The sequence below is a fragment of the Aythya fuligula genome, chromosome 1 (assembly GCF_009819795.1).
Source record: "Aythya fuligula isolate bAytFul2 chromosome 1, bAytFul2.pri, whole genome shotgun sequence".
NCBI lineage: Eukaryota > Metazoa > Chordata > Aves > Anseriformes > Anatidae > Aythya > Aythya fuligula.
The window spans coordinates 121,451,797-121,466,466 of NC_045559.1; positions in this window are offsets into that span (position 1 = coordinate 121,451,797).

Here is a 14,670-nt window from a genome sequence, read left to right on the forward strand (position 1 = left end):
GCTCCTTGGTGCAACAGAGCATTCGCTGTCAGCCATCACTCACAGCAGCAGGGTGGCTGCCAAGTGCAGCTCCAAGCCTAGCAGCATGGATTGCCAAAACAGCTTTTAACATTCCTCCTTTTCAGTTCCTCTTGCCTTTGTGAGCCTCAGTGTGGGCCAACTGTCCTTACCCAGGCAGTGCTCTGTTGGAAAGCAGACTTCCTTCTTGATACTAAACGTTTAGCATGCCCCAGTGCAGAGGCTTAGAGATCATTATTTGTACAAATGTAGCTGGAGAATTACAGGCACTTACAGATATTTGTTGTTCTTGTATCCATGGAGGAAATGGCTGAAGAGAACATAGAGCTGAAGAGATAGGAACATGCCTTAGCTCTGATGTGATCATGCAAGAACTACAGCTCATTAATTCAAATGTCTACATATACATATATATATATACAAAATGGCTATGAAGGAAAGTTTGAAGCTGGATGTGTTCATAACCAGTATTTGCTTATCTATCTGCTGTCTGAGTATAGACAGTCTGAAACAATGGCTCCGAGCAAAGAAGCCAGCATTATACATGCTGGGTGAGAGCCATTTTCAAGTTGTTTTCTATATAATAGAATTCTGTCCCACTTCAAGATGGAAAATTTGAGGTTGTGCCATCCAGTTACTGGCCACATTCTAGTTCCACCCAGGATAATTTTCCTAAGCTTTTCCTGTGGCTGTATTTTGATGTGAGGATTTCTGAGCTGTAGCAGCTCTTAATTCTAGTTCAAATATTAGTGCCAGACAGCTCATGGAGAGGAAAGTTCTCATTATTTTTTCTTTAGGATTCCACATTTGGCAGGAGCTGTAGCAAATGAATTGTAAAAGGCTCATAAAAGGGCGCATCACCAGTCTGACATGAATCTTCACACATTTCTTATGTTAAAATGCCATTACTTCTCAAAGAGCTTTTGCTAGGCAGACAGATTTTGGAGGATTTCTGAGTGGATGACACATAGTCTCACTGATGCCTGAAACTTTCAGTTTCCAGATATTTCCAAAAGCAGACCCTCCTGAACCCCCAGTTTATATGGGGGAATACTACCTTTAGGACTGAGGGGTCTGTAGATCCAGAAGAGAAGGAACCTAAGAATATGGCAAGGAATTAGAAGGTCAGAAGAAGCAGAGTTATTTTTGGTACTACTCAGAAATGGGAAAACGTGTATTATGTAAGGAATTTTAGCAGAATCAGGATTTCTTTATCTACTCTTGTTTTTAATGTGGTAAAACGCTAAAAATGACACAGATGTCCACAGCAGAGTCAAAGGGAGGTTAAATTAATCTTCTCCAAATTCACAACAGGGATAGTTTATTCTCATTTATGAGCTGTGAGTGCCAGTTTTTATTCTTTCTGAGGACTTTACAAACAGAAGGTGAGAACAAAGGAAGAAAGGAAGACTCATTTGTTGTTTCTGACATAGAAATTCACGTTCAACAGCTCATTATTTTTCTAATGACTCATTGAGACAGCAAGCAAGAAAAAAATATCTCCTTTGCTATGCAGATTGGGACATAAATATTCTTATCTCCATGTCAGAGTAAGAAGGAGGCATTGCTTTTTTTTTTTTTTTTTTTTTTTTTTGAGTCTGCATAAGCATAATACCTAACACCTGGGAAGGGTCAACCCTGGCTGTGTGTGGACTGGGGAATGTGAGGCTGATGCTGGGAAGCAGCCCTGCAGAAAGGAAGGTGGGGGTGTTGGTCGACTGCAAATTGAACATGAGCCAGCAGTGTGCCCTGGTGGCCAGGAGGACCAACTGTACCCTGGGGTGCATCAGGTACAGCATTGCTAGCTGGTGGAGGGAAGGGAGTGTCCCACTCTGCTTTGTGCTGGTGGGGCCTTTACTTAAGTACTGTGTGCAGTTTGGGGTGCTGCAGTATAAGAAAGACATGAAACTATTAGAGAGGGCCCAAAGAAGGGTTACAAAAATGCTGAAGGGCCTAGAGGGCAATATGTATGAGGAGCGTCTGCGGTCCTTTGGTTTGCTCAGCCCTGAGCAGAGCAGGCTGAGGGGAGGCCTCATGGTGGCCTGCAGCTCCCTCACGAGGGGAGCGGAGGGGCAGGTGCTGATCTCTGCTCTCTGGGGACAGCGACAGGACCTGAGGGAACGGCATGGAGCTGGGACAGGGGAGGGTCAGGCTGGGTTTTAGGGAAAGGTTCTGCACCCAAAGAGTGCTTGGGCACTGGGACAGGCTCCCCAGGGCAGGGGTCACAGCACCGAGCCTGCCGGAGTTCAAGAAACATTTTGAAAGTGCCCTCAAGACACATGGTCTGATTTTCGGGTGGTCCTGTGTGGACTCAATCTGTACAGGCTGTGATGAACTTGTCCCTTGGCTCTTCTGCACTAGCACAACAAGAACTAGCAGATGAGCGGTATAACCAAGGACTGGTTTAGTGTCTGTGTGGGAAACACATTTGCAGGCATTGAAAAAGGGAGGTGCAAATTGTCACATCTTTGCTTCCATGACAAGCAGTACTGCTCCTATCGGATAAGAAATCTCCCAGCCACACTGTACCTGCTGGACCTGTGTTGATGTTTAGCTATAGGATGCCTCATGACTAAGGGACATACTTTATTGTTGGGACTTGGTAGCTTGCATAAATGGTTGGACTTGATCGTGAAGGTCTTTTCCAACCAAAATTATGATTCTGTGATTCTATGACAGGCCGTGAAATTTGAAAGGCAGAAGACATGGCTGGGTACATGCCAAGTCCTCTACTGCAGCCCTGAGCCCTGAGTGAGGGTGGTATTTCGGGTTTAATATGTGTGAGACAAGCTCTGCGATTTTTTGGATGTGCACTGCCCACAGCAGCAAGCACTTTATGCATCATTAGATTTTGCAATAATTGGCTAGTGCAGGCTCCTTTACAAGAAGAGAAGTGATTTTTCTGGCATCACATTTTATATAAGTACGCTATTAGTCATATGCCAGTGCTGGAATATTGGGTTTGTTTGTTGTCTAATGTTTCAGATGAATACTATTTAAGATTTATTTTGTAATTTTCGCCATGCCAATGAAAAACATATAGTTTGTGCATACGTTTTGCCATGAGGTTGGAAAAAATTGCCTCTTGATGCAAAAAGGGTGTCAAGATTTGAAACTTCTCAATGATAAATGACAGAGGCACCAAATACACCTTGTTCCTGTATATCACTTCTTTGACTGTGATGTGCTTTTTATATAACACTGTGGGTTTCATTCTTGTCCCCAGAATACCCTTGGAACTGAGGAGTGCTGTCCCAGCAATGTTATTATGCTGACAAAAAGGTTTTAATTTTTAGACAGTTATAAAATATATGAATGCAGGCATAATGTTTTAGTTTCATAATGTAATACCAGGAATAGCTCACCAGTCATTTTAATCAGATCATCATTCACTCAAAATCCCAATAATTTGCAGCATACCTTGTCTAAATGGAGGTCAGAGAAGACACTGGTAGGTCAGTAATTAGTGCTGCTTGTGAAAGCTGGTGCTTGGTAGATGGGACAGTAATTGGGAATTGTATAAAACTTGAAATATTTTACATGAGAGGCTGCTATGGTCTTGTGGTTCTTAATTTTTTTTTTTTTTTTTTTTTTTTTGGTTCCTATGAATTTTCATTCAATTGTGCTTGTTAATACTTTTCAATTTGAACAATCTACAAATTAAAGAAAGAGCAGTCTTTAAATCATTAGCTCTCCAGTGTTTTTGAGTTATTACGGTTGATATAAACTCAGTGTTTTCAAATTCTTCTAAAGTCTGTTCAGACCTCTAAAATAACACAGCACCACATCTGTTCCATTCAGTTATGCCCATTTAAAATAATTATAATAGAAATTCCTCCTTCCTGAGAAAGCTCTGGACAGCTGGAGTCCTCCCTTTATCCTGCATAAGACTAACAGCTATCACATCTTTCTTGTTATCAATTCTGCATAATATTTTTCTCTCAGATGCATTTCAAGGCATCTGGCTTGCTAGAAATAAGGTCAGGAAGACAGAAAAAAATGAAGAAGTATGTTGTGTGATTTTTTGGAAAGACTAATATATTAAGTCAGTGAAGATATTTGTTTCTGAATTGCAAGAAGAATTACAGGACAGTCAGATTGCCATATTCTTGAAAAATGTTTGTCTAAACAGTTATGTTCATCATTGGTAAAATTCTTACAATGTTGTGAACATCAAGAACACCTTTAGGTTAACGATCTAAGAAGAAACTGGTAGCTGAAAACTTAGCTCATCAATAATTGAAAATACTTCTAGGGAATGTAATTTATTTATTGGAAATGCTTTTCTAAAGCCGTGGCTTTATGGGTTTGATTGCTCTCCTCTGCCACAAGGTGTCACTGTTTTACCAACATCAGCTTTAAAAATCCACTGTGTAGGAAAATGCACAAAAATCCCTTCGCCTGGCATTTTAAGAACTTGGAAGCATACACAGATAATTATATAGCTTTTACCTGTATGAGGAATGTAGAAAATGGCAACCTGTCAAAGACTAAATCAAAGAGATCTCCTTGACACCTATTAATGTATGAGTGAGTTTTCAAGGTCTTCAGTCTGGTTTTTCTTCTTCCTCCTTGCGTAAAGGCATGCAGCGTGGCCATTTGATTCTCTTACCTTCATATGTAAGGTAAGGATTTGTTTCGTTAATTCTTTCTGTTTCCATGTCTGTGAGGATTAGATATGGCAGTTTGACAAGCTCAGGTGCTGTCCCTCTCAGGTGTGAGACCCACAACCACCACAGCTGCCCCTCACAGCTTTGCTTGCTTTTGTTTTGCTGCCTGTTACCTTCTGGACATCAGGACCTGTGCAGTCGGACTGATGTCATTACGTGGCTCTGCCTAGGGTGCTGAGCCTTTTACAGGTAGCTGCACCGTTACAATACTGCAGAGAAGTTATGTTAGTATTAAGCATATGTAGAGAACAAATGGGCTTTGGCATGAACACTACAATTTTCTGCAAAATCATCAGCCGAGTAAGGCCCCAAGAATATTTATCCATTCAGGAAATTTTAGAGATAGACATCTTGTTGTCAAAACATGGCTAAATTTATCAGAGAAAGCCTGTAGGGTTATTCATCACTTCTATAGGGCTTGTCTAGTGCAGAGTTGAGAGCTGGCTGCTCGGCCAGGATTTCCCCCCTGCTCTGAATAGGGACTACAAAGGGAGCTGCTCAGCCATTGCATTATTTTATCTACGCTCAAGGTAGCCAGAAACACTATTTAAAAAGGAATTCATTATGCAAAAACCTTCAGAAAAGCTAGGGGATGAAAGGGAGAGGGAACAGGAGGGAGTGAGATGAGTTGGCTCACAGATTCAGTGGCATTTATGTGCAAGGCTGAAAGAAGTCCTGGGAAAGAGGATGCAGCAAGAGAGTTGTAAGGCATAGCACAGGGGAGGCAGCAGAGTGGATGAGTAGGTGTTTCTTGGGATTTTCTGCCCAGGTACTTAAGACCTTGGAGAGGATGCTGGAGTTTCTTAACATCAGATATGTCTCTGAATGGCTGAGTAGGAAAGTCTGATGTGTTAGCAGGAGCTTGTTGGTGTGTTAACAGTCGTTCGTTGTTCAGATCAAGGACAATGAATTTTGAGCTATGAAGGCCAGATACAGCCAACATACGTGTATCCATGAATTATAAAGATAGCAACCTAATAAAACAAAATGAAATAATAATAATAAAAAAGGTCAGGTATGCATTAAATCATACAAGTACCAGCTGAAAATGGGTGTTAAGATGGTGAGTAGATCCTCCATTTTGGAGTCTGTCTTGGAAATCTCAATGGGTCTTCCAAAGCTTCAGAATTATTGGAAATGTTCCTTCAGCATGGAATGAAGATTGGTGACAGAGTGCCATGTGAAAATCTTGCTGGAAATAGCTGTCTTAGTCATTACCTCTTCTGTGGATAAACAGTGACACTCTCTGAAGAGCATTCAAGTATAGAAAAAAGGGAATTTATCCACAGGAATTTGTGGGATTATAGAAAGGCATTAGGTTATGCACTCAGTATCGGTCAGACATGCTCTATGGAGATGCTCTATTGCCTCAACATTTCTTGTAAATTTTAGCTCTGGTGAGTTAAAGATGCATTATTCGATCAGTCAGAGAGCTAAGCTCTTCTTGAGGATTCTTTCCGAAAGTCAGTGTTGATACTAAAATCAGTGGTAAGAAAGAGCACAGATTCTTTTCTCTGGGACTCCTGTCTTTCTTTTCCTACCAATGAATATACCACCCCCCCCCCCCTTTTTTTTTGTTTTAATTAATTAATTAATTTTTATCTCATGCACAGAAGCAAACCACATTTTACATGATGTTTCCTATGAGGATATCACCTCACAGAGCATGCTGACAGCAGCAGCCAGCAGTACGGCATCTGTTGTGCTACATCCTGGTATTGCACCTGTTCTTGCTTACAGCTTACACGTGTGCACATCTTCTCCAGCAGGTTTCAGTGTGCTTAGGCATTTCACCCTGCTTTATTTCTGCTGTTGTTAGTTTTCATTAGCCAGCGCATGTGCACTAGTAAGTGTTTAACTGAAAATCAGTCTTGACAAAACCAATGTTTGTAGTAGTAACAGCTAAGCCTAATAAAGGCAGACAGAGCATGACTCATGCCACTGGGATGTATAAGACGTTTCTGAGCTGTGTTGAATCTCTTCCCCGGGCTATCAAAGACGCCTCTCACCTTTGCTAATGATTCCCCAAATGTCACTGTGTTAAAGCCTTTTTTTCAGCTCAAACCATCAGCCATGGCTATTTCCCACGAGACAGGTCACTTTCTTTGTGAATAAACTGCACCTCAAGCCAAATGGAAAATAATCAATGGTAATGATGAATCTGCTTTCCACAAAAGTGCTCCAGGAGACCTGCAACAGTTAGAAGGCTAATGAGTCATTCATTAAGAAAAGCACCAAACTAGGGGCTTCCTCCATGTGCTCTACTTGTCCAACCTTGGAGGAAGTGCAGTTTCATCCATCCCCTTTGCCTCCATGTGTGCCAGTGCAGATGCTCAGCTGTGGCTGTGCCACCACTGGTGCCTGTGGCTCTGAGGGCAAGGAGGGGTCATGGGGAACCCGCTGGGGTTGCACTGCCTGCAGTGGCTGGATGAAGCCACAGAACTCCTGCAGGGAGCAGCCCAAGAGCCCAAGGCTGCTGTGGCCTCTCCAGAAACATTTTTCTGACGTTCAGGGCAGCGAGGCAAAGAAATGCTAATATTCATTTCAGTGCTTGACAAGCTCATTTCATGACTTTTTTTTTTGCATCTGCCAGATTTACAGGAGCTGCTTCGGCAGGCGCTGTGTGGTCCCTGAATACCTTTTGGGCAGTATGCTATCATGTATTTGGTTTGTATAGCCTGCTTTTGACACAGTGGGTATTCCTTAGTAGATTCACTGAATAGAGTCAAGCTGTCACTTATCAAAGAAAGGGACAAATATCAAAGTGGTATTTGTCTTTTCAGAGTCCTTCCAGGCTAAACAGGCTGCCTCTGTTAGCACACAGTGACAACACTCACTGCTCAGTCGGATGTTGCTCTTAAAATATGTATCTGCCTGTAATTACCACTGACCATAGTTGGGGCTAGCATGAGACTTGATGACGCCATGACAGAAATATCAGGGCAGTGAGTGTGCCTGGTTCTTCTACCATCATTATTAAGTGGTGCAAAATACTGGAAAATAGCTGTGTGGATGCTGTGTGCAGGAACAGGTGGGATGTGAAATAACTTCAACATGTGGAAGAGACAGCTGACAGGATCAGAGGGGACTGCCCTAACAGCCAAGCTTTGCACTCATTAGACAACCAGCTTTCCCAGCTCCAACCAGACTATATTGCTTACATGGGCAAATGAGTCAAGTGGAAGACTTTAATCTGTGGAAAAGGTAAAGAAAAAATGAGGTGACCCCTTAGGATAATTCGTCTCGCTATAAAGAGACTGTTTCTGAAGACCACTTAAAGAACAGATGTCTAATGACTGAACTATTTTTCATTCTTTCCCACCATGTCATTATGTTAATCAAAAGAGATGCGGATGCTGTTTACCAACCTCTTACTAATGTTCAAAGGCACTTAACTCCTATTTTTGCCTTTGAAAATGTCCCCCAGTGACAGCAAATACATCTCCAGTTTCTGTGCTGACAAATGTAAGCCCTGTATTTCAAAAAACAAGAACAAAACCAACCATAAAAAAACAACAAAACCACCACCACTAGCAAGAACAGAAAACCTACAGGGACACATTTCAACTTAAAAGGAGCTCAGGATTGTCTTGGTTTCCCACAGCAACCATCATGAATTCTGGAAGAAAATGGGTCAAATGAAAACATTATATGGCGAAATAGTAGGCAGCAGTGTCATAGTCTTATTTCTGGAAAATGACTGCGTGGATCTTAAGATGGTCTGTGTTCTACACAACAAATTGTTCTAATTAAAATAAAAAAAAATATATTGGAGGAACACTTGACCCGTTTTGGATAGAGGGCAAGGTAAGAGTGTCAAAGGAAAGCAGCACATCCTTTCACTCCTTTATGGTGTTTTAATGATGGATTTCCTAGAAACTTGCACTAAAAACATTCAGATTTTCCTGACTAAAGCACTGTCATAAAGATTATGAACTTGGCACAGAATTAGAAACAATCTGTGATGCAGACAGGTACCAGCAAAATACTGTTCTAGGAACAACAGGAACTAAATTTTAGTTCAGCCTTCTTTAACACTATGCCTGGTCAGTAGCATGTGAACACCTTACAGTTCTTTATTGCTTTTCTTGCTGCTATTTGTTATTTCATCCCAGAAACATTTGGAAGAATCTGTGATGCTCTAGAGAACTGTTGTATAGAATGCAGAGAGCAGAGAAGATTTTTTAAGATCCTTATGGTCTTTCCCCAAAGACAATCTGTTCTTTGCAAAGGGTAAGATAAGTACGTGAGTGATGCTGGCTTAGGGAAAGGGTGAAACAAAACAAATGGTTTAAATAGATCAGGTACCTGGGCAGAAAAAATAATAATAATAAAAAAAAGCATTACATTTACAAATACTTTGTTGAATAAATCAATGGAAAATCCCAAATTTTCAACCAAGTAAATTAAGCTTGAGAAAATGCAGAGTTTTAACACTGGCACCTTATTTTGAGTAAGGATTGATTGTGATCTATTGAATTCAATGAGGAGACTAAATGTTCTCCTGATAAGCTGACAGATTGAGTTTCAGAACACAGGGACTATCTTTACAAGATCAAGACAGAAAAGCTTTTCTCTCCGTACACTGTACTGCTAAGTATTCCTCAAAACATTTCCCATGGGATAACACAACCCAGTGCCCTCTGTAGAGCTTTTTATTTCTGATGCATGTTAGCTGCTTCTGCTTTCACTGCAATAAATAGAGTGAAGTGTTATGTAAGGTATTTTTTGTCCCGTTTTGTTTCTTTTGGGGGGAAGGGGAGGCTGGAAGGCATTGCAGTACACAAGTCTTTTATTTCCAGTTACATGCATTACAAAGCAAAGCCAAAGACGACCTTTTCTTCTGCTGATTCTGTTAAAAATAGGTTGCAGGAGAAATGTGGTATAGAAATTTTGTTTACTGTATTTCTGCTAAATGTATCCTCTCTTCTTTCCACATGCTGTTGTCCTCTGATGGCAAATGCTGACAGCTGGCAGCAGGGATTCTCCTCTTCCCTTTTGGCCATCTCAAAACCCCACCAGTGAGCTGTGCAGACTGAGCAGTCCTTTGGCAACTGGGCAACTAGTGTCACAAGGGATGTTTGCCTCCTGTGCTCAGCCACCGCCCCGTGCCATGGAAGTATGGCCACGGTCCTGAGTGGCTGTGGGTGTGACCTCTGGCTTTGCACTCCCGTGGTCTCACCTGGACCCTCCTTGAACCCTGTGTTGCAAACAGGGATCTGTGCTCTGATCCACATAATGCGGGTATATGAGGTTGCTTTCTAAGCATAATTTATCACAAAGAGCATGGTATTCTGCTTTTACAAATAACCAGGAAAGAAATTAGGAATTAGGTACCAGCTGCTGAGCTACTGTCATCTATTTTTTTGGAACAAACTGTGGCTAAAACTATGTAACAAAGGGATTTACATAATATAATGTACTTTATTCTGCATTATAATGTAAATCTCTTGTCCTATGGCTTCAGCCACAGTATTTTATATCAGAATAGCTGATGATGCAAACCAGATTTCACTACTGCTGAGACCTTGCTCTCTGATCTTTCTTCCATTCATTTGGAAAAAATAATGCAATTTCCTTCCAAATGTCTCCCCCAAAAGCTTTTAAGAGATAAACATTTCCCCCTTCCTTTATTATAATGTAAACTTGAACCCATAAAGTTTTGCTAAAAGAGTATAAATCTTTCCCCTCCAGAAGTTATCTGCCATGTTTCTTCTTATCCTTTGGATGACTGCAGTAATTTTTATACTGTGCTGTCGGGACTGTAATGTTAAGTGCTTCATTAATGATGATTTGTGCCATTGAAAAGTTTAAAATGGGCAGATCCTGGCAAGGGCCTGACATTATTTATTTTCACTCTTTGTATTAAACTCAGCAAAGAACATTTTAAGAGCAGTTTTGCTTCTACTTCGAGATGCTATAAGCAATATTTCACATGCCATTGCCTCAGAGACAGCATTAATCAGGAGAACAATAATAATGGGTGCACACATTGGTAATAAATATTTGCATTTATTTGTAATAAAAGGGATACATTTCACTGTGTGAAAAGAAGGAAATAAGTAGAGAGAGATGCTTGTCTGCGTATGAAGCAATGATGATTCCGGAGATTTGCTGCCAGAAGAGTTAAGAATGAATAATGGGACCTCAGGGCCTCGGGTCCCACAGAGTGCCTGTGGTGCAGCAGGCAGAAAATGATGGTGGAAGCTGGGGATTGCCCAGGGGACAGGCTGGGGCTCCCTGGGGAGCCCTGCTTCAGAGGAAGACCATGGCATGCTGCTTACTTTGGGGATGGGGAGGGATGGAGAAGAGCAGGAGGTAGGAAGGGATGGCTGGGTCTGACCTGACCTTACCTGACCAGGGACCTGCCCCTGGATGTGGGGTTGTCCAGCCTGGACAATGGACACAAGAATGGGACTTACGATAAAACACAGCTGGGATAATTTTTTTTCATTATTATTTTTTTACATTTCATTGTCTACTTGAACATTAACCTTTTCTATTTTTTTTCCACAGTATTTTGTAATGGAATACAAAGGCTCATTTGCTAAGCAAAATTCTTTCTACTAAGACCAATGTGGGATGGTATAAAATACGTATGTGTTTGTTGCTTAACTACATTTTTTTTTTCCAAGATGTAAAAAATTATTGGAAACAAACCTAGGAGAGATGTCAGTTTTTGACTTTTTGATACAGAAATAGATTTTTTACTGCAGCTTAAATTTCACATGACCTCACTTAAGCCCCAGGCACAGGGAATGTCAAATGGTAGGTAATTTCCTTTGTGTGTTTTAGTTCACTCTGATGATATTTCTTTAGGTAGACTGGTGCTTAAGTACGTACATTAGTAAACTGGAGAGAATTACTTCTGAAGAGTTGAGGATCTTGTGTGTGAGCTCCAGATGGCTTCTGGAAACATAGGATTCGAATAAACTGCCTTTCATGCTCAGGAGAAAGGTTAAAGTGCAGTGTCCCAAAAATCAGTTTTATGAGCAGTATTAAATAGCTGTGCAGGAAAGGAAAGCAAAGGTCAAAGACAGAACTAAAAGGCCCAGAATTAAATACCTTGGAGAAATTATATTGTTAATAAAGATTCTTACAACCCCTTTATGATTAGTGTTCCTTGGAACTTTGAGGAGATCAGAATTACAGTGCACTGTAAAATGTCACCAGAAGAATATTTATTTAGTCAGCATGGATTAAAATACACGAATCTTTTCCTGACTCAGTTTAGCTACAATAATTTTCCAGCATGCTCATGCAGAAGTCAGAAACTGGCCTAGCTGGGCCTGTGTTTTACAGTTCAGTCATTCATGGATCCCCGTGTACAGGGATAATCCATCACTCTGTTTTATAGAGTGAAATTCTACAGAAATTACAGTTCCCACAATAGAAATAATAACACAAAGCCAGATGCATGAGGCCCTTGCCAATTTCAGTGGCAAGAATTGTATTTATTTCAGTATGACATGAAAAAAAGACAACCAGCTAATGACAGCAGAATTCTTTACTATCAGATTGAATTTAATTTTACACTTAATCAACAACCATGATTTAATTTCTCAGCAGACGCGTAGAGCAGATGCAGAGATGCTGCAGAGGAGGCAGTGGCCCCAGAGGCACGGAGGCTGCAGAAAGGAAGAGGTGGGCGAGAACTTGGCTGGGGAGACCACGGCTGCCAGCAGGGACAGAGCCAGGCATGTCCTGGCCATACAGAATCACAGAATCGTTAAGGTCGGAAAGACCTCCAAGATCATCTGGTCCAACTATCCCCCTACCACCATCCCATGACACTAAACCATGTCATGGGATGGTGACTCCATCACCTCCCTGGGCAACCTGTTCCAATGCCTGACTGCTCTTTCTGAGAAGAAATGTCTCCTAATTTTCAGCCTGAACCTCCCCTGGCAAAACTTGAGGCCATTCCCTCTCTTCTTATCACTAGCCATCTGCAAGAAGAGGCTGACCCCCACACACAGGGACCACAAACCCTATTGAGAGGAGCACCAGCTGTGCACAAACTGAACCATAATCTCTCCATACACCTTTTTTATTTCCACATATCCATGCTTTTCCCTCAGGATTTTTCTGGCTCAGCTTGGCCCAAACCATAGGGGAACTAAGGCTGCTGAGGGAAGCGCTGCCATCTTCTCCTCATACAAGTCCTTATGACAAGGATCAGAGCAACTCCTCATCCCTCCTTGCAACCCTGGCAAGCAAGGCAGCAACCCTGAGAATCAAGGGCATTTTTGTGCACTAAAGCACGTCAGGAGGCAGGTCCTTAAGAGTTCTCCTGGTGGTGGTATTCCCTACAAAAATAATTAATTTGGCATATTGACATTTATACCCAGGACTGCAATGACCTCAGATCAGTGGTGGTTTGCCTGTGGCACTGACAATGGCAGAACTGACGCTCAGAAAGCCCCACAGTGTTCACAGCAGCACAAATGTCGTATGTCTACTCCCAGTTAACAGCACAGGACATTAACAAGCTCTCTGATGAATTTAAAAAGCTTTATAAAGCCTGTATAAATCCACTTGCCTTTTGACTAATGAAACTGCCTCATGGTTTCATTCTCCCCTCCCATCTTCTCCACCTAAACGGAGGAGTCGTGGAGTCTCATTTCCATTACAGATGCTGTTGGTGCAGAAAAGGAGAATGCCTGCAGAGAAAGCTCTGGATTAGATGTGCTCCCTGTGGAGTGCTCAAAAACCATTTCTGTTACAAATTTGAGTAAGCTTTACTTCATAAAGAATCCTTTGCAAAACCATGCTTCAGTCTGGTCACGGGATACGAAGTCTGCTGTGTTAGACGCACAAAGTGCTAAGAGAGGCTAAACCAATGATGGATAAAGGACCAAACACAGGATCCACTCAGGATACAATGAAATCACAAACAGAGCTATGTGGATTTTTTTACATTAATAAAACACTCTTTTGAAATGTATCTATAGATGAATCCAAATAATTACCCAATGTGTGCTGAATTTCAGGAGTAGTTTAGCTTTCCAAACATTTCCTCCTCCTAAACTAGGACACCAAACTGCAAAAATTTTAAACCCCCTTTTACCTGGTTCTCCTCCCACCATTAACTTAAAACTGTTTGCATATTTAAGATTGACCATCCTGGGAGAATATCAGTTATTACATTCTAATATATTAGGGAGCTAGGTAGATAAGGAAAATCCTGTGCAGACCCATCCTGGAAAAGTGCTGAAGTAAACACTCAGTTCATTTAAAGTATGTGAAGCTCCATAAACAGAAAAAAACAGGGTGCATATCTCTAAGCAGGTAAACATTTCAGTGGGAGTTAATTCCTTATTAGTCACCAGAGACTCAACTATGAGGAATTAATCCTTTGGAAATCAAATTTCATCAGTTCCACTCCTCACAGTACTAAAATCTAAATAAAACATCCCGATGTTTGTGTGTCACATGATGTTTTGTGATTAAATGGATCTCTGCCTCTCTTGCAGACACACTTATGGATATGAAACACAGGTAAATACCCTGAAAATTAAAGAAAATATTAATCTCAAATGCATTTTTTTCCTGGTTCTTACTTTGGGAAGAACCCAAAGGGAAATTTAGGTGGTTCCAAAACTATGTTTTTATCCCCATTCTTCTTAGTGTTTTTTTTTTTTTTTTTTTTTTTCCCTTTTAATCAGTATTTTATGTTCACAGTTCCAACCAGAAGCTGGAGTCCCATCTGTTTTGCTGTGGTTGGCACAGGACAGCAGAAACAGTAAAATATGTCCTTTATTTCGTGGAACATCTGTAAAGAAATACCCATTTCCTCCCATTAAATTGTCCAGCAGTGCTCCTGGTTTACAAATCTCATGACCCAGAAGATGTCAGGAGCACAGCATTACTTCTCGTGCAGCTTTCAAACCTGGGTCAGGACAGGAGCTAGAGCTGTTCTACCAGATCTGGCAGAAAAGGTGATGCCCTTCAGAACTATGCTTTGTAATCAGAGAAATAA